Genomic DNA, 25,476 nt, shown 5'->3' on the forward strand with positions numbered 1-25,476 from the left:
ATTGAAGTTACCCACATAGTTTACTGAAGCTCGATTTCCAGGACAATTATCAAAATCATGTTCTTCACCACAATAGACACAAGAAAGTTCAGTAACTTGCTTTACTGTTGCTGGAGCAGCTGTCATGGCTTTTACCATGTTAGTCAATGAGGTTGCTTATACTGATAAGGCTGTAATTACATCAATGTTATATACCCATGCTGATCCTCTTGCTGCTAGTTGCTTGGCTAAGGGCCACTGGTAATTATTGTTGGCAATTCTTTCTAGAATTTCATAAGCTTTAGTGTAAGATTTGGATAATAGAGCTCCATTTGCTGAAGCATCCACCATTAACCTTGTACTTGGATTCAACCCATTGTAGAAAGTTTCCAATTGAATGCAACAAGGAATACCATGATGAGGACACCTTCTGAGCAATTCCTTGAATCTTTCCCAAGCCTCATACAAACTTTCATCTTTCAGTTGATGGAAGGAAGTAATTTCATTCCGCAACTCTACATTTTTTATTGGTGGGAAATATTTCATTAGGGATTTATCAGCCAGTTTATTCCATGTAGTGATGGAATCAGGTGGTAACGAATTTAACCATACTCTTGCTCGATCTCTTAAGGAATAATGAAATAGCCTCAGCCTTAAGGCATCTTGTGTTGCTTCAGCAATCTTGAAAGCATCACTTACTTCCAAGAATAATTTAAGATGGAGATAAGGATCTTCAATTGGCAATCCATTGAATTGCCCAACTGTTTGCAACATTTGAAACATTACTGGCTTTAACTCAAAATTTGCAGCATCTACTTCAGGTCTGATGATGCCAGGATGTACAACTTGGGGAGTTAGCACAGCATAATCTCTTATAACTCTGTCTCTGTCATCAGCCATGTAAATAATGTTGTTATTGCCTGGCTGTTGACTGGTTGCAAGGGCCCGTGAGGATTCAAATTCCCTGCATCCTGTAAATTATTCATGCTTGAAGCAATTTCTGAATTCCTTTGTTCTCTTCTCAATCTCCTGATAGTCCTTTCAATCTCAGGATCGAATTGGAATGCCACAAATCTGTCTTTGCGCATGCATGTACCGATCTACCAATAAATAGAATGAATCAAATCAAATTTTGCACTATCAAGATTTACTTCACACTTTAAAAATAAACAATCAATCCCCGGCAACGGCGCCAAAAACTTGTTAGTTGATTTTTATAATCAATTATTATAAATGCCAATGTGCAAGTATACACGACAATTAATAAAGTGATGAGTATTCAAGATCTTCTCCACAGGAATTGATGTTACTCCAAAATGCTAAAGCAATCACAATAGTGCAAATCAACTAAAGACCGAAACAAACAATTGTCAAATAATTCTATCGTAACTAATAATTGTGAGAGATGAAAATAAAACAATACTGTAATGAAATAAACTAAGTTAAATGTGTTTAAGATTCAATTGAGAATATAGTAGTTGAATGATCAAACTCTCCTAATGGGGTGACTGTTGTTTACCAAATTAGCACTAGTTGTTACAATAAGTGCTGCAGCAATGGGTAGAATGAATCTGCATCCGCAGCTATCGCATGTTAGAAATCTCATACATTTAAATCTACTAACAATGACTAGTTGCTCATATATTTATGGTACGACATTATAACCTTTAATCTCTCCACCCTATAAGGTGAACACCTATGTCTAGAGTGTCACAAATCTTAACTTCAAGTATTGCCCTTATGGGATTTAAGGCAACCTAATCCAGGAAACTCGACTTAAGAACAAGTAATACTCTAATAATATCCGCTAAGACATGCCCTTTTGCTGCTCTATCTTAACTGAAATTATTAAATGGGTGGTGTTGAGTGTTAGAAAATGTATATTTATAAAGGAGAAAATCATCATTTTACACTTCAAGTTTTACTAACATCCTTACTTTTATGTATTTAAGTTTCTTGTCATTTAATTATGTGTGTTGAATTATAATTAAGTATTTTGTGTATTTTAGGGGCGTCATAGTCATTTCACAATGAACGAGAGATCAGACAGCAAAACAGACATCACTTTTGAACTCAGGACGGTTGAAAACCTTAAGAGGAGCATAAAAGGAAAAATGGCATTGTTCACATGTACGGTACTATTCACATGTACGGTACTGTCTACATTATTGTTCACGACACTGTTCACATAGACGGATCGATAACGTGGCATTGACCGATGATATGGCATTGATTGATGAGGTGTCATGATCCTGTTGGACTAAAATTCTTATGCACTGTTAATCGATGACGTGACAGCATATCAGTGGACCAAAAATCTCGCGTACGGTACATGCATTATATATGATTATTTTCAACCAAACCGCGTCACTGTTTAAGCCGGGTCAAACCGTGTTACTGTTCAAACTGCGTGGTCAAACCGCGTACTGTTGACTGATGACGTGGCGCAATCCTGAGCGTCCAAACTGTTTTTAATCTGATGGCCACGATTTACTCAATGTATCTATAAAAAGAAGGCCTCCCCCCTTAATTTGATCTCTGAATTCATTTTTGGAATCCATTTTCTGTAATTCTTCTCTATCTTGGTTTTTCTATGTATTTTAATAAATTTCTATTTTGCCCCTAGTTCAATTATGAATAGCTAATTTTCTTTCAAGCTTGGGTTGAAGGTGAAGTCTTAACATGTGTCATGGGCTTTATTTGGTAAATTTATTTTCTTTTCCCCTCTAATTTTTGTGGATGTTTTGACTTTTCATCGACAAATAATAATAATCTTGTCTAGATACCGCATTGGTTTCACCGGCTCTCTAGTACAAGGTTATTATTATTTGGCACGATAAGTCCTTAGCACCATATTGATTAGAGTGTGGTTCATGAGGAGTGGATTCCCCCTTCATGATTTAATTGGCATTAATAATGACTAATTAGCACATGGTGGATGTTGATACGGATCCAGATACCCAAGTATGTCATTTCAATTTATTCTCGCCATCTCAATTCTAATTTTAGAATAATCTAAGTTACTTTCATCACAAATCCAACCACCTTCATACAAAATTAATTCTACATATAATTAAAATCCACCTCCTTGTGGGATCGACACTCGTTACCATTAATCTAATCTACAATAGATTCGTGCACTTGCGAGTTCAATAAAATTTGCACAATAAGTTTTTGGCGCCGTTGCCGGGGAGGTAAGTTATTTTAATCGATAGAATTAATTTTTGTGAATAATTTCTTTTATTTATTTTCTTGTTAAAAAAAAAAGTGAATCTACATTTAGAGGTTAGTATTTCTTTTTTTTTCTCTTCTTTAAAATTTTGTAATTTAATTTTCAAGTTATTTTTTTTCTTCTTTGTAATTTTTGTTTATCTTACTAATATATATATATTTTTAGTTAATTTATTTGACATATTTTTTTTGTGTATTTTTATAGTAAGGTTGTAATAGTGCGATAAGGTTAGTATCGTAGTTTCTCCTTTTTCTTTATTTTTATTCGTTTTGTTCCCATTTATTTTTTGTTCTTTGCATGCATGGTCGTAGGTCATTATTACCTAATCTTGAGTTTATAGACCTTGAATTAGAAAAAAACACTGCGCACACACAAACACGTTAAAAATAAAATGGATTTGCAACAATAAGCACCACAGGAGAGGCCATTTAAGGACTACTTTAGTCCCTTAGCTAATTTAAGCACATCCTGCATAAGATACCCAAATGTATAAAATACCCAATGTAGCTGCTAGGAGTTTTGAACTAAAACCTAGTGTGCTAAATTGTCTCTCAACATTCTATGGCCTAGAAAATGAGGACACATATAATCATTTGAATGATTTTCATGTTGTTTGTCAAACATTTAGATATGAGAAATTTTCAGATAATGATGTTAAACTTAGACTATTCCCATTTTCTTTAAAAGATAGAGCTCGTTCATGGCTCAATACATTACCTGCCAAAACCATCACATCATGGGAACAAATGGTAACTAAATTTTTGAATAAATATTTCCCAGTGCATAAAACCAATGCTATTCGCAGGGAAATCTCAGAGTTTACCCAAAGAGAAGACGAGTAGTTTTTCGAAACATGGGAGCGATTCAATGGGCTACTCTTGAAGTGTCCACATCATGGGTACGAGAAATGACACTAATGCCAATACTTTTTGGAGGGATTATTGTCGAATGTGCAAGAATGGCTAATGGCAACAAGTGGAGGAGAGCTAATGTCAAAATGTGCATCAGAAATTTGGGAATTCTTCTAGCGACAAGTGGATAATTCCCAACAACAGAGTCGATCACTCGGGAATACTAGAAGAATTAAGGGAGTAAATGAGGTTCACATTGGCGAGTCAACTTCGGGAATCAAAGAAGTCAAGGAGATAGTTGAAGGTCTCGCTCAACAAATAGCATCGTTATTGACTGCTAAATCAACAGAGCCACATGACCATGACTCATACTCAGATCAAGCCAATGCAATAGGTGTAATGAGAAAACCATCTAATTACAACCCATACTCCAACACATATAACCCTAGATGGAGAGACCACCCCAATTTTTCATGGTCTCAAGGATTCCAATAGAATGGACCAGCAGCTCCAGCTCCACCAATGCAACTAATTCCTCAAAATCCTCAAGCCTCTCAGCCACCATTTAGACCATACAATTAGAACCAGAATTACTCTCAACCCAGACCATTGGAGGATGCATTCCAGAATTTCAAGAATGTTACTCACTCTACGATTGAGCAACAGAACTGCACCATTGATGGACTACGAAATGAGATGAGAGCAGGTTTCAACTTACAAGCCCAATCAGTTTCAAGCCTCTAGAAGATGGTAGGACAACTTGCTTCTTCGGTTCAGACCTTGGCAATGACTCTTGAGAAAGGTAAATTTCCAAGTCAACCAGTGCCTAATCCTAAAGGAGTACATGAAGCAAGTACTAGTTCACCACATCAGCATGGAGAGGTCAAAGCAGTCATGACCTTGCGAAAAGGAAAAGAAGTCGACAACAAAGTGGAGATGCCGGTGACAAAAGAAAATCAAATTGTACCTGTGAATGTTAAGGACTCACCATCGGAGGAGAAAGAAGAAACCAACCCACGAGAATATGTTCCTAAAGCTCCATTTCCTCATAGGTTAGCTAAAGGAAAGAAGGGAAAATCCATAGGTGAGATTCCTGAAATCTTCAAACAGGTAAGTGTTAACATCCCTTTGCTTGATGCTATAAAATAAGTTCCATCTTATGCCAAGTTTCTTAAAGACCTTTATACTAAAAAGAGAAACATTCATGTTCTAAAGAAGGCATTTTTAACAGAAAACGTTAGTTTTATACTCCAACATAAAATTCCTCTAAAATGCAAAGAACCAGGCTCCCCCACTATCTCATGTAGCATAGGGAACCACACAATTGATAATACTTTGTTGGATTTAGGAGCTAGTGTAAATCTGTTACCTTATTCAATGTTTGTGAAACTTGGACTTGGAGAATTACACCCAACTCCAGTGGTGTTACAACTTGTAGATCGGTCCACGAAAATACCTCGTGGTATTGTAGAGGACGTGCTTATCCAGGTAGACAAGTTTTATTTTCCTGTTGATTTCATTGTAATTGACACTCAACTAATACATGATTCAAAGAAGCACATCCCCATTATTCTAGGCCGACCTTTCTTGGCAACTGCGGATGCTCACATTCAATGTAGGACTGGAAATATGCAGTTGTCCTTCGGCAACATGACTATGGAGCTAAACATTTTCAATATTGCCAAACAACCTCACAATGCAGATGATGAAATTGTTGATGTGGATTTAATAGACACATTAGTTGATAATACTTTTCTTTCAAACCTTAGTGATGACCCTTTACAAACATGCTTAACTCACTTTGGTTTGGATTTTGATATTGACAGATCAATTGATGAGGTCAACGCCCTACTTGACTCAACACCATCTATGGATACCAATAAATGGAAGTCAAAAGTTGAACAACTAGCACCATCAGAGAAGAAACTCATCCCATCATCATAATCACCACCGAAACTCGAGCTCAAACCATTACCCAACACTTTGGAATATGCGTTTTTGGTAGAAGAAAGCATTCTGCCGGTAATCATCTCATCATCCCTCAATGACGAACAAAAAGGTAAGTTGTTGGATGTTTTAAAAGAGCACAAAGGAGCATTAGGATGGACCATAGCAGACATAAAAGGTATAAACCCAGTAGACTGCATGCATTACATTCACCTCGATAAAAATGCTAAACCTACTAGGGAAATGCAACGTTGGTTAAATCCTAACATGAAAGAAGTTGTTAGAACTGAAGTCCTTAAGCTATTAGACGCAGGTATCATTTACCCAATTTCTGATAGTTCATGAGTCAGTTCTGTACAAGTTATCCCTAAAAAGTCAGGAGTCACAGTAGTTACCAATACTGATAATGAATTAATACCAACTAGAGTAACTATAGGATGGCGTGTATGCATTGATTATAGAAAGTTGAATTCTGTCACACGTAAAGACCATTTTCCTTTACCATTTATCGATCAAATGCTTGATAGATTAGCAGGCCATGAATTTTATTACTTTCTAGATGGCGACTCAGGATATAATCAGATTCTTATAGCACCAAAAGATCAAGAGAAAACCATTTTCACTTGCCCTTTTGGCACTTTTGCATATAGGAGAATGCCATTTGGATTATGTAATGCACCTGCTACATTTCAACGATGCATGTTAAGCATTTTTTCTGATATGGTTGAACGATTCCTTAAAGTCTTTATGGATGATTTTTCTATCTTTGGTGACTCATTTGATCAATATTTACATCATCTAACATTAGTTCTGTAGAGATGTGTCCAGAAGAGCTTGGTCTTAAATTGGGAGAAGTGCCATTTTATGGTAAAATAAGGTATTGTTCTCGGTCATATCATTTCGAGCAAAGGTATTGAGGTTGACAAAGCCAAGGTAGATCTCATTTTTAATCTTCCTCCACCCAAAACAGTCAGAGAAGTAAGATATTTTCTTGGGCATGCTGGTTTTTATAGACATTTCATTAAAGATTTTAGCAAAGTTTCTAGACCCTTATGCAATCTACTTGCTAAGGATGTACCTTTTGTCTTTGATAATTCATGTCTTGTGGCATTTGAAAAATTAAAGCAGTTGTTGACATCATCACCTATCATTCAGCCCCCAAACTAGAGCTTACCATTTCAACTCATGTGTGATGCATCTAATTATGCAATAGGAGCAGTGTTAGGACAAAGAATTGATCGAATTCCCCATGTTATTTACTATGCTAGTATAACATTGAATGATGCACGAAAAAGAAATGCTAGCAGTAGTGTTTGCATTAGAAAAATTTCGATCTTATCTCATTGGTTGTAAAATAATTGTATTTACGGATCATGCTGCTCTTAAATATCTTCTTACAAAGAAAGATACAAAAGCTAGACTAATTCGTTGGGTGTTACTTTTACAAGAATTCAACTTGGAATTTAAAGATAAGAAAGGCACATAAAATGTTATGGTAGACCATCTCTCTCGTCTCCATTTTGACATAATTTCAGAACCATTAACATTGAATGAATCATTCCCAGATGAACAATTAATGAGTGTGGAAGTATTACCATGGTATGCTGATATCGTTAATTATCTTGTTACAGGTCAACTTCCAGAGCATTGGACCAAACAAGACAAGGCTAAATTCTTTGCAGAAATAAAGAATTTCTTTTGGGATGACCCGTATTTGTTCAAGTATTGTGCAGATCAAATTGTTAGACGATGTGTCCCAGAAAGTGAAATTCAAAATATCTTTTCATTCTGCCATGAACAAGCTTGTGGAGGCCATTTCAGTGCTAAGAAAACAGCTACTAAAGTTTTACAATGTGGTTTCTATTGGCCAACTATATTTCGAGACGCTTACACTTTTTGTTCTTCATGTGATAGGTGTCAACGAATTGAGAGCATTACACGAAGGAACATGATGCCACTAAATCCAATTTTAGTGGTTGAGATTTTTGCCGTATGGGGTATCGACTTCATGGGACCCTTTCCCTCTTCTTTTGGCCATCAATACATATTGGTTGCTGTTGACTACGTATCGAAATGGGTAGAAGCAATTCCATGTAGAACCAATGATCACAAGGTAGTGATGGGATTTTTTAAAAGCAACATTATTTCACACTTTAGATTCCCTTGAGCAATAATCAGTGATGGTGGTGCCCACTTTTGTAACAAAGCATTCAAAGCTCTTTTGACAAAGTATTCAATCACTCACAAAGTGGCGACCCCATATCATCCGCAAACCAGTGGCCAAGTTGAAATCTCCAATCAAGAAATAAAGCACATATTAGAAAAGACGGTGAGGCCAGACAGAAAAGATTGGTCATTAAGACTTGATGATGCATTATGGGCATATAGAACGACTTTCAAGACCCCGATTGGGATGTCACCCTACAGGCTACTGTATGGAAAAGCTTGCCACCTACCTGTGGAACTCGAGCATCGTGCATATTGGGCCATCAAGAAATTCAACTTTGACATGTAGCAAGCTAGCTCAGAAAGAAGATTACAACTGGCAGAACTTGAAGAAATTCGCAATGATGCATACGAAAATGCCAAAATTTACAAGCAGCGAATGAAAGTCTTTCATGACAAGCAAATTATGAGAAAAACATTCACTCCAGGTCAGAACGTGCTTTTATTCAATTCTCGCTTGCACATATTCCCAGGTAAGTTACGCTCTCGATGGTCTAGCCCCTTTATTGTTCATACTGTTTTTCCACCTGGGGCAATTGAAATTAAGGACCCAAAGAGCGGTGTCACGTTTAAAGTTAATGGTCAAAGATTAAAGCCATATCTAGAGTACCAACCACATGGAGAGGACATCGAAATAAATTTAAGTGACCCACCAGATTTGAATTGAATTTTTCTTTCTTTTCGGTGATTTATTTTTTTTCTTTTTATTATTCTTTTGCTAATTGAAATTATTTTTGCATAAGTGTGTTTGTTTAACCATTAAGTTTTCTCTTATCATTATTAATCATGAGTACCATAGCTAACCAGTTCCTCCTGAACATTCTTAAACCACTTCAACGTGTAAAATCTCATCTCAAAAGGCAAATTCAATTTTGTAAAACACATCGTATTTGGGTTCTGCAACCACCAGAGTTAGTATCCTATGTTGAGGATTTAGAAAGCCAACTCAGAGACATTGAGAGAAGTGTCTATAACATCCAGTTGGAGCTTGAGGTAAATTCAATAAGAGGACGATTTTAACTTTCTTTGTGTGTTTTAATTTATTTTTCTATTTGTGTGCTTTAGTTTGTTACCCCGGTGAAGTGGCGGATAACGGTACTCCGTGACAATCAGGTCGGTTACTTCAGTTTCCCATAATAACTGATATTATGAGGCGAAGGTATGGACAGAAACGAGATTCTAGCAAAGCTTCACAATTGATTCCCTTCACTTCCTCAGAATGCCCTCCTTACAATCTATAAAGCTCGGTCCGAACGCATGCAATTACTCATGAGGAATAACATATCTGCTGACATTCCTTGGTTAATCGAGGCTAAAGTATGATTGGCAGGTGAGTTACCTTTAAAATTTATTGCATACATGCCTGGTTGTGGTAAAGGAAATTATGCAAGAAAACGAAAAGCTCAAAAAATTTCTGTTGCTTGTTATAAATGAGCCAGAATGAGATGCAATAAAAACCCATGTTCTTTAGGAATGATGTCTGATAACAGGGAAGATAAGATTCAATTTATTAGGGATGGCTTGAATAAAGAGTCATTGAATGATATCCTTCTGTCTCTTGAAATGCATCCTAGTGGATATGTGCAAGAAGCGATTCTCCAGTTATGACCATTATTCCAGAAACAGCATGCACGATATAGTCTCGGAAATCTGACTGTAAACAACCATGTTTGCCAGTTTATAAGAAAACTAGATGGGAAGCCTATCCTCGACCCATAGAGGGCGTTCAAGCCGTTTCTGGACGTAAAACCAGAGGAAGATGTGAGCCACAGTCGCAACTATCTGTAAATATCCTTTTACTTCACTGTTATTTTATTTCACTGTTGTTTTATCTTTTCCATTATTGTCTTTAATAATTTTATTTTATCATTTTTTTTTCTTTTTACTGTTTCCTTTTTTACTCACGAGCCATGTGTTTTACGCGTTATTTAACATTGACATACCACCTCATACACAGTTGTGACCCACTGTCACCAAGATTCTTAAATATGACTTTTTGTTAAGCACTAACAAATTATTTTTTTGAAAAGTATCCCAATGGCAGCTACTCCCAATAGACAATTCAAGAACATTTGTGTGCTTTCTGGATTTAACTATGGCAAACATAAAGAATTCGTTGAGGCAGCCATAGATCTTGGTCGAAGCATAGCAAAGAGAAAATTACACTTGGTGTATGGAGGAGGTAACCGAGGGTTATCAAAATTGGTCTCAAAAGCTGCTTTTGTCAGAGGAAGCCAAGTGTTAGGCATCATTCCAAGAGCCCTAAAACCTTTGGGCAGTTTGTCTGACCCACCGACTGGAGAAGAGTTAGTCATCTCAGGTATGCAAGAAAGAATAACTGAAATACTTAATCATGCTGATGCTTTTATTTTCCTTCTAGGAGATCTTACAACACTAGAGGCACTTATCACACTAGCATCTTGGGCCCATCTGCACATTCACCAGAAACCTATCGGTTTGTTAAATGTCAATAATTTTTATGATGGCTTTATCGCATTTCTTAACCATGCAATAAAAAACTATTTCGTTCCTTCCAATGTGAAAAAGCTTTTTATTTGTGCTCACACTGCTAATGAGCTACTTGATATGTTACAAGCTTATAAACCGAAAACAAACCCATGGACCTTTGTGTTGGAGCATTCAAATGAGACAGTAACAGTAGTCGCAGTAAGAAGTACAAATTAGATTTAACTCTCCGCCTGTAAATATTTTCTTCTGTGTTGCACCACCCAGGTGATGTCTTATAAACTCTACTTTTTTCTTTTACAACATTGAGGATAATGTTTCGTTCTGGTTGGGGGGAGGGAATAGTCGACAATTGTGGAATTTTGGTTAAGTTTTTACTAATTTTTTTGTTGTAAAAACTAATTGTTGCTAACTTTTTGTGTTGAAGATGGCTGAATATAGAGTGTAGTTACTCTAGAAACGCACCTTCTTCGTTAAAAAAAATTTAAAAAAAAATTTCCAGATATTTTCTTTTTCTTTATTAATTTTTTTTCATTTTTCTTCTTTTTTCTAATTTCTCCTTTATAAATATACACTTTCAAATTTTTTGAGTCGAAGATAGCTGAATATAGAGTGTAGTGCCTCTAGAAACGCATCTTCTTACTTAAAAAAATAAAAAAAAACCATTTTCTTTTTCTATCATTTTAAGTGGAACTTTTCTAATTAGTTTTCTACATCATTTTCACATTTCTGCATGCATATTTTCCTTTCATGTTTAGAATAGGTTGGGGGGTAGGATATTGTTTGAAAAAAAAAATTGTGTGATTTGTTTTAACATTGGATGACATGATTAATTTTAAATTTTAGCATTTGTATTATCTTTGGTCTTAAGTGATGTTACGCTATGTTTGCTACTCTATATGTTGATGTCGGAGACAAATATGAGTTGCTTGAAGGAATGAACATGTCATAATAAGTACCAAGTGAGTTTTTGAGCCTATCATTTTTCTTGGAGAGTAACCCTTTTGCCCATTCTTTATATAGCTTAGAATTTTATTATTTTATACATGATCTCTATATTTCTTTTGAGTTAACCCTTAAAAAAATGTTGTAAAATTAAAAAAAAAGAGAAAAAAAAGAAAAAAAATGTGTGTTGCTACATCTGGAGGCCCATCTAACTAGTAGATATGAAAGATTATTTAGAGCCCTAAAGGACGATGGAAAGGCCATCTTTGATCCGTTTGAGCCTTTCTAGCCATCCCTTTTATGAAATATCCATAGTTAACCCTTTTGAGCCTTTAAAAAAAAAATATTTTCTTTGTCAAACATATCATCTTGACCCACTCTGATTTGGAGTATTACCTGATATCTTAGAAGTTCCATCACCTATTTATGTTTGAGAAAAATATAAATAATTATTTTTTTCAGTGAAGTTGTGCCAAACAAAAGCAAAAAAACAAAAAAAAATTGTTGTTAAAAAAAATAACAATAATAGGTGAAATTCACCTTACAACTTCCAAAAAAAAAATCTCTCTATATTTTTCTCAAACATACACTTTTTCTCCTTATTTCCCCTTTTTTGTTAGCCACGTCCCTCGCCTACGTTTCGTCATAATAAAAGTCCTTCTTGATTTTAGGGAACTATAGTCTGAAGTAGAAGCTAGTTATATGGGCTAAAAAGATGTAGTGGTGCATAAAATAAATAAATAAATAAATTGGGTTGACTAGTATTTTTATTTGACTTGAGATCGTATTATTTCTAAGCTGTGGACATATTTCTTTCATCTTAGTGAGAGCATGTGATATCACTTCTTTATTATTTTCTCTCAATTACCATTCATTGGAGTGACTATTTTTATTGGGTTTAATTTCTTTGTGAGAGTGTCACTACTTCCAGTAAGATTTTGGGGTTTGATATGTCATTCTTGAAAGTAGCTATGACAAAGTCTACTGGGCTGATTCATGCGGATGGTTGATGTGGGTGTGATGTTTCTTTAGACTGGAGATAATGCTTATACTTTTATTTGATTACTATCATTAGTCTGATTGAATAAATATGATTGTTAAAAAAAATCATTTTGGATTTGAATTTTGCTTTCGCTTTATTTGCTAGGGACTAGCAATAAGCTAGTTGGGGGGTGTGTTGAGTGTTAGAAAATATATATTTATAAAGTAGAAAATCGTTATTTTACACTTCAAGTTTTACTAACATCCTTACTTTTATGTATTTAAGCTTCTTGTCATTTAATTATGTGTATTGAATTATGATTAAGTATTTTGTGTATTTTAGGGGCATCATAGTCATTTCACAATGAATGAGAGATCAAACGGTAAAATGGACATCACTTTTAAACTCAGGACGGTTGAAAACCTTAGGAGGAGCATAAAAGGAAAAATGACACTGTTCACATGTACGGTACTGTCTACGTTACTGTTCACGACACTGTTCACATAGACGGATCGATGATGTGGCATTGACCGATGATGTAACATTGACGGATGAGCTGTCATGATCCTATTGGACTAAAATTCTTATGCACTGTTGATCGATGACGTGGCAGCATATCAGTAGACCAAAAATCTCGCGTACGGTACATGCATTATATAGGATTATTTTCAACCAAACCGCGTCACTGTTCAAGCCGGGTCAAACCATGTTACTATTCAAACCGTGTGGTCAAACCGCGTACTGTTGATTGATGACGTGGCGCAATCCTGAGCGTCCAAACTGTTTTTAATCTGATGGCCACGATTTACTCAATGTATCTATAAAAAGGGGGCCTCCCCCCTTTAATTTGATATCTCTTAATCCATTTTTGGAATCCATTTTCTGTAATTCCTTCTCTATCTTGTATTTTCTACGTATTTTAATAAATTTTCATTTTGCCCCTAGTTCAATTATGAGTAGCTAATTTTCTTTCAAGCTTGGGTTGAAGGTGAAGTCTCAACATGTGTCATGGGCTTTATTTGGTAAATTTATTTTCTTTTCCCTTCTAATTTTTGTGGATGTTTTGACTTCTCATCAACAAATAATAATAATCTTGTCTAGATACCGCCTTGGTTTCACCGGCTCTCTAGTACAAGGTTATTATTATTTGGCACGATAAGCCCTTAGCACCATATTGATTAGAAGGTGGTTCATGAGGTGTGGATTCCCCCTTCATGATTTAATTGACATGAATAATGAATATTTCGTCCATGGTGCATGTTTATACGGATCCAGATACCCAAGTACGTCATTTCAATAGATTTCACTTCAATTTATTCTCGCCATTTCAATTCCAATTTTAGAATAATTTAAGTTACTTTCACCATAAATCCAACCACCCTCATACAAAATTAATTCTACATATAATTAAAACCCACCTCCTCATGGGATCGACGCTCGTCACTATTAATCTATTCTACAATAGATTCGTACACTTGCGAGTTCAATAAAATTTGTACAACAGGTGGTCAACCGAAATAACAGTTGTATTCATAAAAACTACTAGAGTATAATGCTACATCATTAACATAATAACATAAAAGAACAGTCAAGAACCCATTGGATTATATGTCATTCAACCATAAATAAATTTAGTTCATAATCTAGATGAGAAAAATAAACATAAATATATTGATCTCGGAATACATCCAAACAATTCTAGGAAGAAGAGAAAATATAAGTTGAGCACGATGAAAGACAAATAATTCTGCACGGTTCTTTTCTTTTTTTCCAAATAGCACTCCTCAATATTGATCTCCTTCTTCTTGCCTTTGTAATTATTTTTTATGATAATTCCTTGCCGCCTTTCTATGTGGTGCACGCCTCCTTTTATATTACAAATTAGGGTAAAAAAACCCAAAGTCCATGTGCGTGCATGCGTTTAAATTAGGAAACATGCATATCGTGATTTTATAGCTGACCCACGCTTTAAGCTTTCTCCTGCATTGCTCTCTGATTGCTGCAGCACTGGTTGCCCTAGCATCCACAACGGCGCTGCATTATTCCCGATTGTGCTTGTCTTCTTTTGTGGCCATCTTCTTTCCTCCTCTTGCTCATCTTATGTCTCAGCATCTCCTTATGAATTTAAAACCTACAATTATGCACATGTTTTTAGCACAAATTACTTTATTTAAACAAAATTTATTAAAACCCAACTAAAATGAATGTTTATGCAAAAGGTAACCAAAATGTAATAAAAACATCTTATTTGTTTTCTAAATGACCTTGATTTAAATCTAGAATTGATGTAATAACTCTCATTTTCTAGAGTTATCAAACTCCAAATACCATCAAAGGGCAAGTTATCATTGATAATGTTGCCAAACTTTTTGCAAATCAAGATACATATTTGTTACAAGAACTTCTTTTGGATTTTTCATAGTATAATTGCTTTGTTTTAGAAAATGAAGATTCATAGAAAGTTTATTTTGATGGATTTTCAACTAAAAAACTACGAGGTGCAAGGTTGATCATTATTAATCTCGTTGAATGAGTTTCAATAGTATCTCTCAAATTAGATTTTACTTGCACTAAGAATAAAATAAACTATGGAATAGCAAGTACCGAACTACTTACAATAAAGAAACTAGGAGCCAAGAGAGTCAAAACTTATAGGAGATTCAAATATGATAATCCAACGATTCATAATTATTTTACTGTAAAAGAACCAGCATTATCTCCATATTGAATACATATTACAAAACTCATGTCAACTCTTTAGACTTCACAGTGGAGCATGTTAGGAGATAAAAGAATAAATACGCTGATTTACTAGTAATGCTGAGAGCTAAGATTAATCTAGTAAAGGAAACAACTGAAGTAACAATCTTACGAAAGACCAAACTAATAATCTTTATAGAAAGATTTGAACACAAAATAGTAATAGATGAGACAGACACTACCATTACAAAACACTTATTGATCCCAAAGAGACCTTCTACTTTAAGCAAGAGAAGAAGTACTCTTTGATTCTAGGAGTTTTTTACGGGGGCATGGTAGAAGGTATCTTTAAGATATGTGTCCACAGACAAGAACGAGAGAAACTACTCCATGAAATACATGAGGTTTCATGTGCAATAAAACCCGAGGTCAATCTCTATAGAAAGAAACAAAAGGCAAGTTATTAGTGGCCTAACATAAATAGACAAGTTGTGCGATACAGTCATCTTGCATTAAGTGCCAAAATTTGAGATTAGAAAAAGCTTAATATTAACTATTTACAATATGAGACAATAACTTTAAATCGTAAAAAAGCACATAAGATCAAACAAATAACTAAGAGATATTTCATGGAAAGTAATATGCAGTTTTGAAAAGTGTTCAATGAAAAATCATTACGGTGTTTTGGTTATTATGAGTCACAAAGAGCTTTACAATAAGCACACAATGGAGAGTGTGGAGAACATTAAGGGCAAAGAAAGTTATACCACAAGTTGTTGAGTTTGGGCTATTATTGGCCTACAATGGAAAAAAAAAATTGCCAAAAAGTTTGTCAAGAAATGTTTCACTTGCCAAATCCACAGGACTCTCCAGCATACCCATCCATGGTCATTCCATGCTTGGGGATTGGACCTAATAAGCCTATTCATCAACCTGCGAGTGCCAATATTTGGATCATCACAACCACAGAATTCTTTATCAAATTGGTCGAAACAATTCCCATAAAGAAAGCCACTAGAGTAGTTATATCGATTTTCTTACGTGAACACATCATATATGCTTTGGCATACCACTCAAAATTATCATGGACAATGACACACCATTCATCAACAAACATGTTAATACTACCCTTACTCACTTTAGCATCTAGCACCAAAGGTCGACACCATATTATCCACAAGGTAACAGCCAAGTTAAGGCCACTCCAAGGTCATTTTAAAGATCATAACCAAGATGATATTGACTACATGGCTAAATGAAGTGCACAACTCACCAATGCACTTTGGACTTACAGCACTTCGCTCAAAAAGTCAATTAGTGTCGTGTTATATTCGCTTATATACAGTCTTAAAGCAATCACACTAATTTAATTATCTCTCCCTACAGTTTAAGTTACAACGGCTAGTGTTGATGCAAAATCATCTTTAGAGGCTTCTTAACTTAGATTGAAGTTTTGGAAGAAGAATGGAGACACATGCAGGATCACAACAAATCTACCCGCGATGAACCACAAAAGCCTATGCTAAAGCCATCAAGCAAAGAGACATCAAAGTACGAGACCTTGTGCTCAGGGTAGCTGACTATAGAATAAGAGACTTTTCAGCTCTAACTAAATTCTCAACACCATAGTAAGGACCATTTATAGTTTGATAAGCTCATGACAATGGCTACTATCAGTTGTCTATTAATAAAGGTCAGATCCTCCATGACCTATCAATAGGAAATGGCTCAAGCAGTACTATTGCTTAGAAAATATATTTATAAAATAAAGGCAAATTAGAACACATAGGCAATAATAAAAGTGTATTATAAGTCTTTCTTCATTAGAAAGCAATGCACGTTTTATATCTAAATATTTTCCCTTGTAAAGCTCTCGGATCCACGCAAATTATGTAAGCATTTCTTGTAATTTATTTTAAAGCATGTGTAATTAATTTAAAGTTTAGTTAATTTAAAGTTTTTAATTTTCATAAAACATGTTACGTTCCTCTAAGGCAAAGAGACCGGATCTCTGTCCTTAGTTGTATCTTCTCTTCTCTCTCCATTCAATCATAATACTATTTCTGGGATCCAGATCTAGTATTATTTATGAGCCTTTAGATTTTGTTGCTAGGCTTGGATAAAGAACATTAAAGGTTTTAAAATTATTTTGGTATATCGGCTGGAAAACAGAACGTGCGAGATATTGATTTGTTCTAAGTCAGATCTGGTCTCAAAGGCAAATTAAGTTCTGCATCGATCTGGTAACAACGCCACGTATTGATTTAATTAAGTTTGATTTAATTTTCTGCTTAATCACATCCATCCTTCGATCCTATTTCCTTACTGGTATCAGAGCCAAGGGGAGGATAGTGTAATATATAATAGAGACTTTGTGTTTAAAGATTGATATCTTGGTTGAACATTGTTTGTGTGGTGAGTGTTACCTTAGTGTGCCTTGGTAGTTTTTGGTCGTAAGTCCCGATTAGGTTGAAGGGCAGTAAAACCAATTCTTAGCCTTGGATTGTAGCCATACTGACAAGACTAATACTAGAATATAGGTCTTGACCCATGGATTCTCTGCTCTGTAGAGCATCGTCCTTTTCTAGCTCTTATTCTGGAAGAACTAGTGATTCAAAGAATGTTGTGAATTCGGAAGAATTTGTGATTGAAGACTTTAATAAAGCAATTGATAATTGGGAATTACCAAAGGTTAATAAAGAAATGATTTATAAAAAAAAAAAGCTTGATTTTTTAAAGAATGATTATGTTATAGAAACTGAAGAAAGAGACATAACCCTTTCAAAGCCTTTTGAAACTATTAATCTATTTTCAGAACACTCTTTAAAGAAATTAAAAGATAAGAATTTTAATTATGTTCATATCGGCTTAATACAAGTTGGTATAAAACCTTTAACAAAAGAAGGTCTTAATACCTCTATACTGGCTGTCCTAAGAGATGGGCGATTCATCTCTTTTGATGATTCTTTACTAAGTAGTATAGAATCAAGTCTTTGTAAATGTCCCATTTCATTCAATTGTTACCCGAACATAACAATTTCTCTAAAAGACAAGAATATTCTAAAAAGTATGATTTTGCAAATCAAAACCCATAATTATCACATGATTGAGGGATCTGTCCCAGTTGCCTTAATTTATAAAATTTCTTATAAAGTCATGATTTCTGCGTTTAGCACGCAACATAAATTTTAGTCAAAAAGATATGAGACTCTTCTCTTGCAGACTGACCTGTCTAAAGCCAACACAGTTATTCTAAAACCAATCCAATGGAAAGATGTCAATCTTCCAGACGAATGGATTCTTGAAGGAGCCACTGCTCCAGTAATTCCAAAACAACTTGAGCCTAATACAGAGTTGCAAAATATGACTCAGTATTCAGATGGTAAAGTTAAATTATCCTTTAGGAGATCTACATCATCCAGATTCTCCGACAAAGACTCAAGCACAAGTATTCCTACTTTAGAAAGGAAATTTTCAAAAATTCCTTATGTTATAAATCTCCCTTTTCAACAAGTACAAAGTCAACCTAGGTTTTCCACTTCGGATATACCTAGTTCTTCCATACATTTTGTCGACTATACAACTAGTGTTCCTCATCCTATTTACACTAGCCGACAACATGAACAAAGACAGGAAGAGAAAGAACCTTCTCCTCCAACTTCTCCTACATTTTCTGCCGTCACAGAAAATGTCATTAATGTCATAGAAAAAGACTTTGAATTAGATAAAACTCTTCTTCACAATGATTTTTATTCTGATTCCAACAAAGAAAAAAGACTTTGGTTTTTCAAACATTTCTTAAACCAAAGAACAGAAATCCAACAAGTTTATTATGAGTTTGTAAAATTGCATAAAGTTCATATATTATTTTTTGATTGGTTTGAGATGTATGCTTCGGAAACAACATTACTTATCCATTTAAATAATCAAATCTCATTACTATTAGAAAGAAAGCCACTGAGTGGAACCTTTCTGGTAGTGGTAGAGTCATAGAATCTGAGCATCCACCTCTAAGGAGTCTAACCATTGAACATGGTGAGCCCCTTATTGAGATTAAAGCCTCACCCTATAAAATCCATAAAGACCCAGAATCAGATTTAGATAGCATTATTCAACAGAATAATTTCTGTAATACCAATCTAAATACAATAGGAAAGCAGTTGACTAGAATAGAAAACCAATTCCAGAAGTCAACCATAGTTGTTTCTCCTATTACATCAAAATCAGATTCTGACAAAAAGCTTAAGGAGCCTATTTTCAAACCTTTTCAGGTTTCGCAAACTAGTCAAAAGTTTGTTCAAGAGTCAAAATCAGATTTTGCTAAAGCCATTAGCGACCAATTAGATAGAATAGAAGCCTCTTCTTATTCTTTTAAGGTCCAAATAGCCTCAGACAGTGCCCAATCTAGCAAGATTGGTGTACTAGAACAAGACAATATGCCCATAGCCTCTTCTGACATAGAAGCCTTTAAAGAAGAACCTGTTTCTAAAGCCAATAAAATCCATTGGGAATTAGCCCTACCTACTGTCAAATCTCCACCTGATCTGGCTATAGACAACAGACCTGCAGCATTAAACCAATCACGCTTTAATGCATCTTCTGTCCATGAGTGGAACATTGATGGTATGTCTGAATATAACATCCTAGGATTATTGCAACAATTGACCATGGCAGCTAATGCCTATAAAACTCAGTCGGGAACTTCTGACAAAGCCATTGCAGAAATTCTCATTGCTGGTTTTACTGGTCAACTTAAAGGTTGGTGGGATCATCTTCTCACCAAACAGCAACAATTAGATATCCTTAATTATATTCAAGTGGATGAATTCAATAGTCCAATCCAGGATGCTGTTGCTACCCTGATTCTGACTATATCCCTCCATTTCATAGGTGACCCTTCTCACCTAAGAGATAAAAATACTGAGTTACTACACAACTTAAGATGTAGGAAACTTAGTGAATTCTAAAGCTATAAAACCACTTTCTTTACCAGACTTTTCCTTAGGGATGATGCAAATCATATAACGTGGAAGGAGAAATTCCTTGCAGGTCTACCAACCCCTTCTAGGAGAAAAGGTTATGAATTCTATCAAAGCCTTGTATGACAACCGTATTCCATATGATGAGCTCACCTACGGTGAACTTGTCAGTTTTGTTAACGAGGAAGGTTTAAAGATTTGTCAAGATTTGAAACTTCAGAAACGTCTAAAATGGGAGCTTAGGAAATCTAAGCAAGAATTAGGCAGTTTCTGTAAGCAATTCAATTATGATCCCTCTAAAACTTCCACTTCTAAAGATTGTGATGGAAAGTGTTCTTCAAAACCTTATAAGAAATATCACAAATCAAAAAGCCATAAGAAACCCTTTCATGATTTTAGAGAATTTTCATATAAGAAACCTTCAAGGCCTTATAAGAAGCCAAACTTCTCTAAAAAGATTTTAGGACCAAACAGAAAACCCTTTTTAATTACAAAGAAGCCACATGTTACAAATGCGGAAAGAAAGACCATACTGTAAAATTTTGCAGAATGAACAGAAAGCTTCATGAGCTTGGCCTTGACGAAGAAATACTTTCTAAAGTTGCCCCTTTGCTTATAGAGTCTTCTGACTCTGAGTCTTCCATGACGGGAGACAGTGATCCTCTACAGATTGACGAACTACTGGATTCTGATACTTCAGAATCAAGAAGTAGTGATTCTGACATGGAATCTCGTTTAAAGAAAATCAATGTTTTGACCAAAGATCAAGAAACTTTTCTCGAATTAGTCAAACATATTTCTGACCCTAATCTCCAAAAAGAATACCTTGATAAACTTTTAAAAACCCTAGAACTCAATAAAATAGAAACTTCCAAAGCCCCAATAATTAAAAAGAACACTTATGATCTTATTGAGATTTTGGATAAAAAGAAAACAAAGAAAACTATAACTCCTAATATCCAAGACCTTAAAAAAGAGATAAAAGAACTAAAAGAAAAACAAAAAATTGATTCTGAAACCATTCAACTCCTCCTACAAAAACAACTTGAAGAAAATTCAGAAAAAGAAGTTGAATCTGATGGTGATAATGAACAAAACGTTGAAAACATTGAATCTATACCCAATGATTTTCTGTTTGTTTTAAAACAAATCACCACAAGAAAATACTTGATTAAAATTACTTTAATACTTTCTAAAGACTTTGAAATTGACACCATTGCCCTTTTTGATACTGGTGCTGATTTAAATTGTATAAAAGAAGACATTATTCCTAAAAGATTTCATGAAAAGACAAATGAAAGACTCTCAGTCGCCAATAATTCAAAGTTGAAGGTAAAATCTAAGGTTGATGCCTCAGTGCATAATAATGGTTTTGAATTTAGGACTTCCTTTCTTTTAACAAATGATATCCATCACACTGTTATATTAGGAACTCCTTTTATCAATCTCATTACTGCATATACTGTCAACTACGATAGTATATCCTTTAAAGCAAAAACCAAAAAACTTATTTTTCCTTTCATTGAGAAACCTAAAACAAGAAATTTGAATATTGTTAAAGCCTGTTCTGTTTATCAGAACCAAATCAATGTACTCCTCAAGTCAAAACAAAATAACCTGATTTGTTTAAAAAAGGATTTGAGTTTATAAAGAATCGAAAACCAATTACAAAATGAATTTGCAAAAAGAAAGATCTCTGATTTTAAAGACCTCATTGAAAATGAAATATGTGAAGATCTACCCTCTGCTTTTTGGAACAGAAAGCAACATTTAGTAGATTTGTCTTATGAAAACTCTTTTGATGAAAAATAAATACCTATCAAAGCCTGTCCAATCCAAATGAATATGGAATTAGAACAACATTGTAAAGAGAAAATAAAAGACTTAGAATCAAAAGGACTCACTGTAAAATCTAGGTCTCCATAGTCTTGTGCCGCTTTCTATGTTAATAAAAATTCTGAAATAGAAAGAGGAACACCTAGACTTGTTATAAATTATAAACCTATAAATAAAGCATTAAAATCGATTAGGTACCTCATACCTAATAAAAAAGATTTGCTTCAAAAACTACATTCTGCATTCATTTTTTCCAAATTTGATATGAAGTGAGGATTTTAGCAAATTCAAATCCATCCTAAAGACCGCTATAAAACTGCATTCACTGTTCCCTTTGGACAATATGAATGGACTGTTATGCCATTCGGTTTAAAGAATGCACCCTCAGAATTTCAAAGAATTATGAATGATATTTATAACCCTTTCTCTGATTTCTGCATAGTTTATATAGATGATGTGTTGAACTTCTCCCAAACAATTGATCAACATTTCAAACATTTAAAGACTTGCTACCTTGCCACTAGAAAGGCTCGTCTGGTAATTTCTAGTTCTAAAGTCTCTTTGTTTCAAACAAAGATCAGGTTCCTAGGTCATTACATTTCCAAGGGAACCATTACACCTATTGAAAGATCTCTTGCATTTGCTGATAAATTTCCTGATAAAATCCTTGACAAAACCCAATTGCAGAGATTTTTAGGTAGTTTAAATTATGTTCTTGATTTTTGTCCTAATATCAACAGAATGTCGAAACCTTTGCATGATAGATTAAAAAAGAACCATGTTGCATGGATTGATGAGCATACTAAAGCTGTTAAGCTAATAAAGAATTCTGTTAAAAATATTCCATGTTTATTCCTTGCAAATCCTGCATTACCTAAAATTGTTGAAACAGATGCATCCGATTTAGGATATGGAGGAATATTAAAGCAAAAAGAGAATAATAAAGAACAAATACTACAGTATGTTTCTGCTCATTGGAGTGAATGCCAAAGAAATTACTCTACTATTAAAAAAGAAATTCTTTCTATCGTATTATGCATTTCTAAATTCCAAACTGACTTATTAAATCAAAAGTTTTTACTTAGAATTGATTGCAAAGCTGCAAAACATGTTTTGGAAAAAGATGTTCAAAATATTGATTCAAAACAGATTTTTGCAAGATGGCAAGCTATTTTAAGCGTCTTTGATTTTGATATTGAGTTTATAAAAGGTGATACAAATTTTATCCCTGACTTTCTAACCAAAGAATTTCTTCAAAACAGATAATGCCGCCCAAGAAAAAAGATAAAGGTAAAGTTGTTCTTAAAGACATTGAGTTACAAGTAACCTCTAAAGAACCCAAATCAACCCCTTCTAAAGAAAAATTACTTTCTTCGGCCATGTCCATCAAATCTTGGATTGAAATGGTTGAAGACCAAGAAGCCCAGTCTAAAGCCATTACCTCCGAAGATCAGGTAAAAGAATGGACGAATTCCATTACAAAGTCTCCAGAGCTTATGCTCGCCTTACAAAATATTTTTCAAACTAAAGCCCTTTCTCAAGTTCCTGAGAAAGAAAAACTTGTTTCCAAAGAAATTTCAAGACCTTCTTCCTCTAAAGAAATCGTTTCATGTGAAAGCTCTTCTTCACAAATTGTTGTTTCTCAATCAAAGCTTTCACAAAAATCATCGAATTGGTTTAATAAAGCCTATCAATAAAATGTTTTATCTATGGAAGATGGGTTTTATCATTTTGATCCATCGAATTGGTTTAATAGACTTTGAAGGTTCTTTGTAAAACTAGTTCGATGTCTATGGTGTGGTATTAGAAATTCCACATCCAAACCCAGGGAAGGAAGAAATTTTTACATAAGCAGAGAAAATAAGGAAACCTCTTTTCAGACTCAAAAGGAATATAATGGGCTTTAAAAAGATTTAAACATTTAATGGCATTCTAGGTTAGAATGTCTAGGCTTGGCCCAAAGTAGTTCCACCAAATTTGGAACCAATTTGGAAGGTTTTGAAAGGTTATTTTTGAATTAAAGAAAAATAACCAAGAGTGAGATCGTTTGGGGTTTTGAATAAAAAAGGTGTTAAACCAGGCCTGTTGATAATCCCAGTAAGAGAAAGATAAACAGTGGTTTAAACGTCTTTGAAAATTGACGGGAAAAGTCTTTGGTTTGTGGAGCTGGTCACCCCACTGATTTGGGCTAAGGACTTTAAGGATGGTAGCCGTGGAATAGGCTGGTTCAGAATGAGCTTTACTAAGGAAGAAATGTTTAAATTTTACTGACTCATTGAACTCAAGTATGCTTTGGTAGAAAGACTGGGGTTTGGATAAATCCCATGGTTTAAAAAACCAGCCTTTCGGGAAAATCTTTGAAACTGCTTGAAATGGATCAGAATGATAAAACCCATCTTCCATAGATAAAACATTTTATTGATAGGCTTTATTAAACTAATTCGATGATTTTTGTGAAAGCTTTGATTGAGAAACAACAATTTGTGAATAAAAGCTTTCACATGAAACGATTTCTTTAGAGGAAGAAGGTCTTGAAACTTCTTTGGAAACAAGTTTTTCTTTCTCAGGAACCTGAGAAAGGGCTTTAGTTTGAAAAATATTTTGTAAGGCGAGCATAAGCTCTGGAGACATTGTAATGGAATTCGTCCATTCTTTTACCTGATCTTCGGAGGTAATGGCTTTAGACTGGGCTTCTTGTTCTTCAACCATTTCAAACCAAGATTTGATGGGCTTGGCCGAAGAAAGTAATTTTTCTTTAGAAGGGGTTGATTTGGGTTCTTTAGAGGTTACTTGTAACTTAATGTCTTTAAGAACAGCTTTACCTTTGTCTTTTTTTCTTGGGCGTCATTATCTGTTTTGGAGAAATTCTCTGGTTAGAAAGTCAGGGATAAAATTTGTATCACCTTTTATAAACTCAATATCAAAATCAAAGACGCTTAAAATAGCTTGCCATCTTGCAAAAATCTGTTTTGAAGCAATATTTTGAACATCTTTTTCCAAAACATGTTTTGCAGCTTTGCAATCAATTCTAAGTAAAAACTTTTGATTTAATAAGTCACTTTGGAATTTAGAAATACATAATACGATAGAAAGAATTTATTTTTTAAGAGTAGAGTAATTTCTTTGGCATTCATTCCAATGAGCAGAAACATACTATAGTATTTGTTCTTTATTATTCTCTTTTTGCTTTAATATTTCTCCATATCCTAAATCTGTGCATCTGTTTCAACAATTTTAGGTAATGCAGGATTTGCCAGGAATAAACATGAAATATTTTTAACAGAATTCTTTATTAGCTTAACAGCTTTAGTATGCTCATCAGTCCATGCAACA

The 25,476-nt window shown here is 34.5% G+C and overlaps 2 non-coding genes across 2 annotated transcripts; one reads left to right on the forward strand and one right to left on the reverse strand.

Moving 5' to 3' along the window:
- The first annotated feature begins 388 nt into the window (after window positions 1-388).
- Window positions 389-496, forward strand: LOC127901707 (small nucleolar RNA R71). Its single transcript, XR_008053951.1, has one exon. It is a non-coding gene; the product is annotated as a small nucleolar RNA R71 (small nucleolar RNA).
- A 3,512-nt stretch (window positions 497-4,008) lies between these two features.
- LOC127901651 (small nucleolar RNA R71) lies at window positions 4,009-4,112 on the reverse strand. Its single transcript, XR_008053895.1, has one exon. It is a non-coding gene; the product is annotated as a small nucleolar RNA R71 (small nucleolar RNA).
- Window positions 4,113-25,476: the final 21,364 nt, after the last annotated feature.

The sequence above is a fragment of the Citrus sinensis genome, chromosome 3, assembly GCF_022201045.2.
Source record: "Citrus sinensis cultivar Valencia sweet orange chromosome 3, DVS_A1.0, whole genome shotgun sequence".
Classification (NCBI taxonomy): Eukaryota; Viridiplantae; Streptophyta; class Magnoliopsida; order Sapindales; family Rutaceae; genus Citrus; species Citrus sinensis.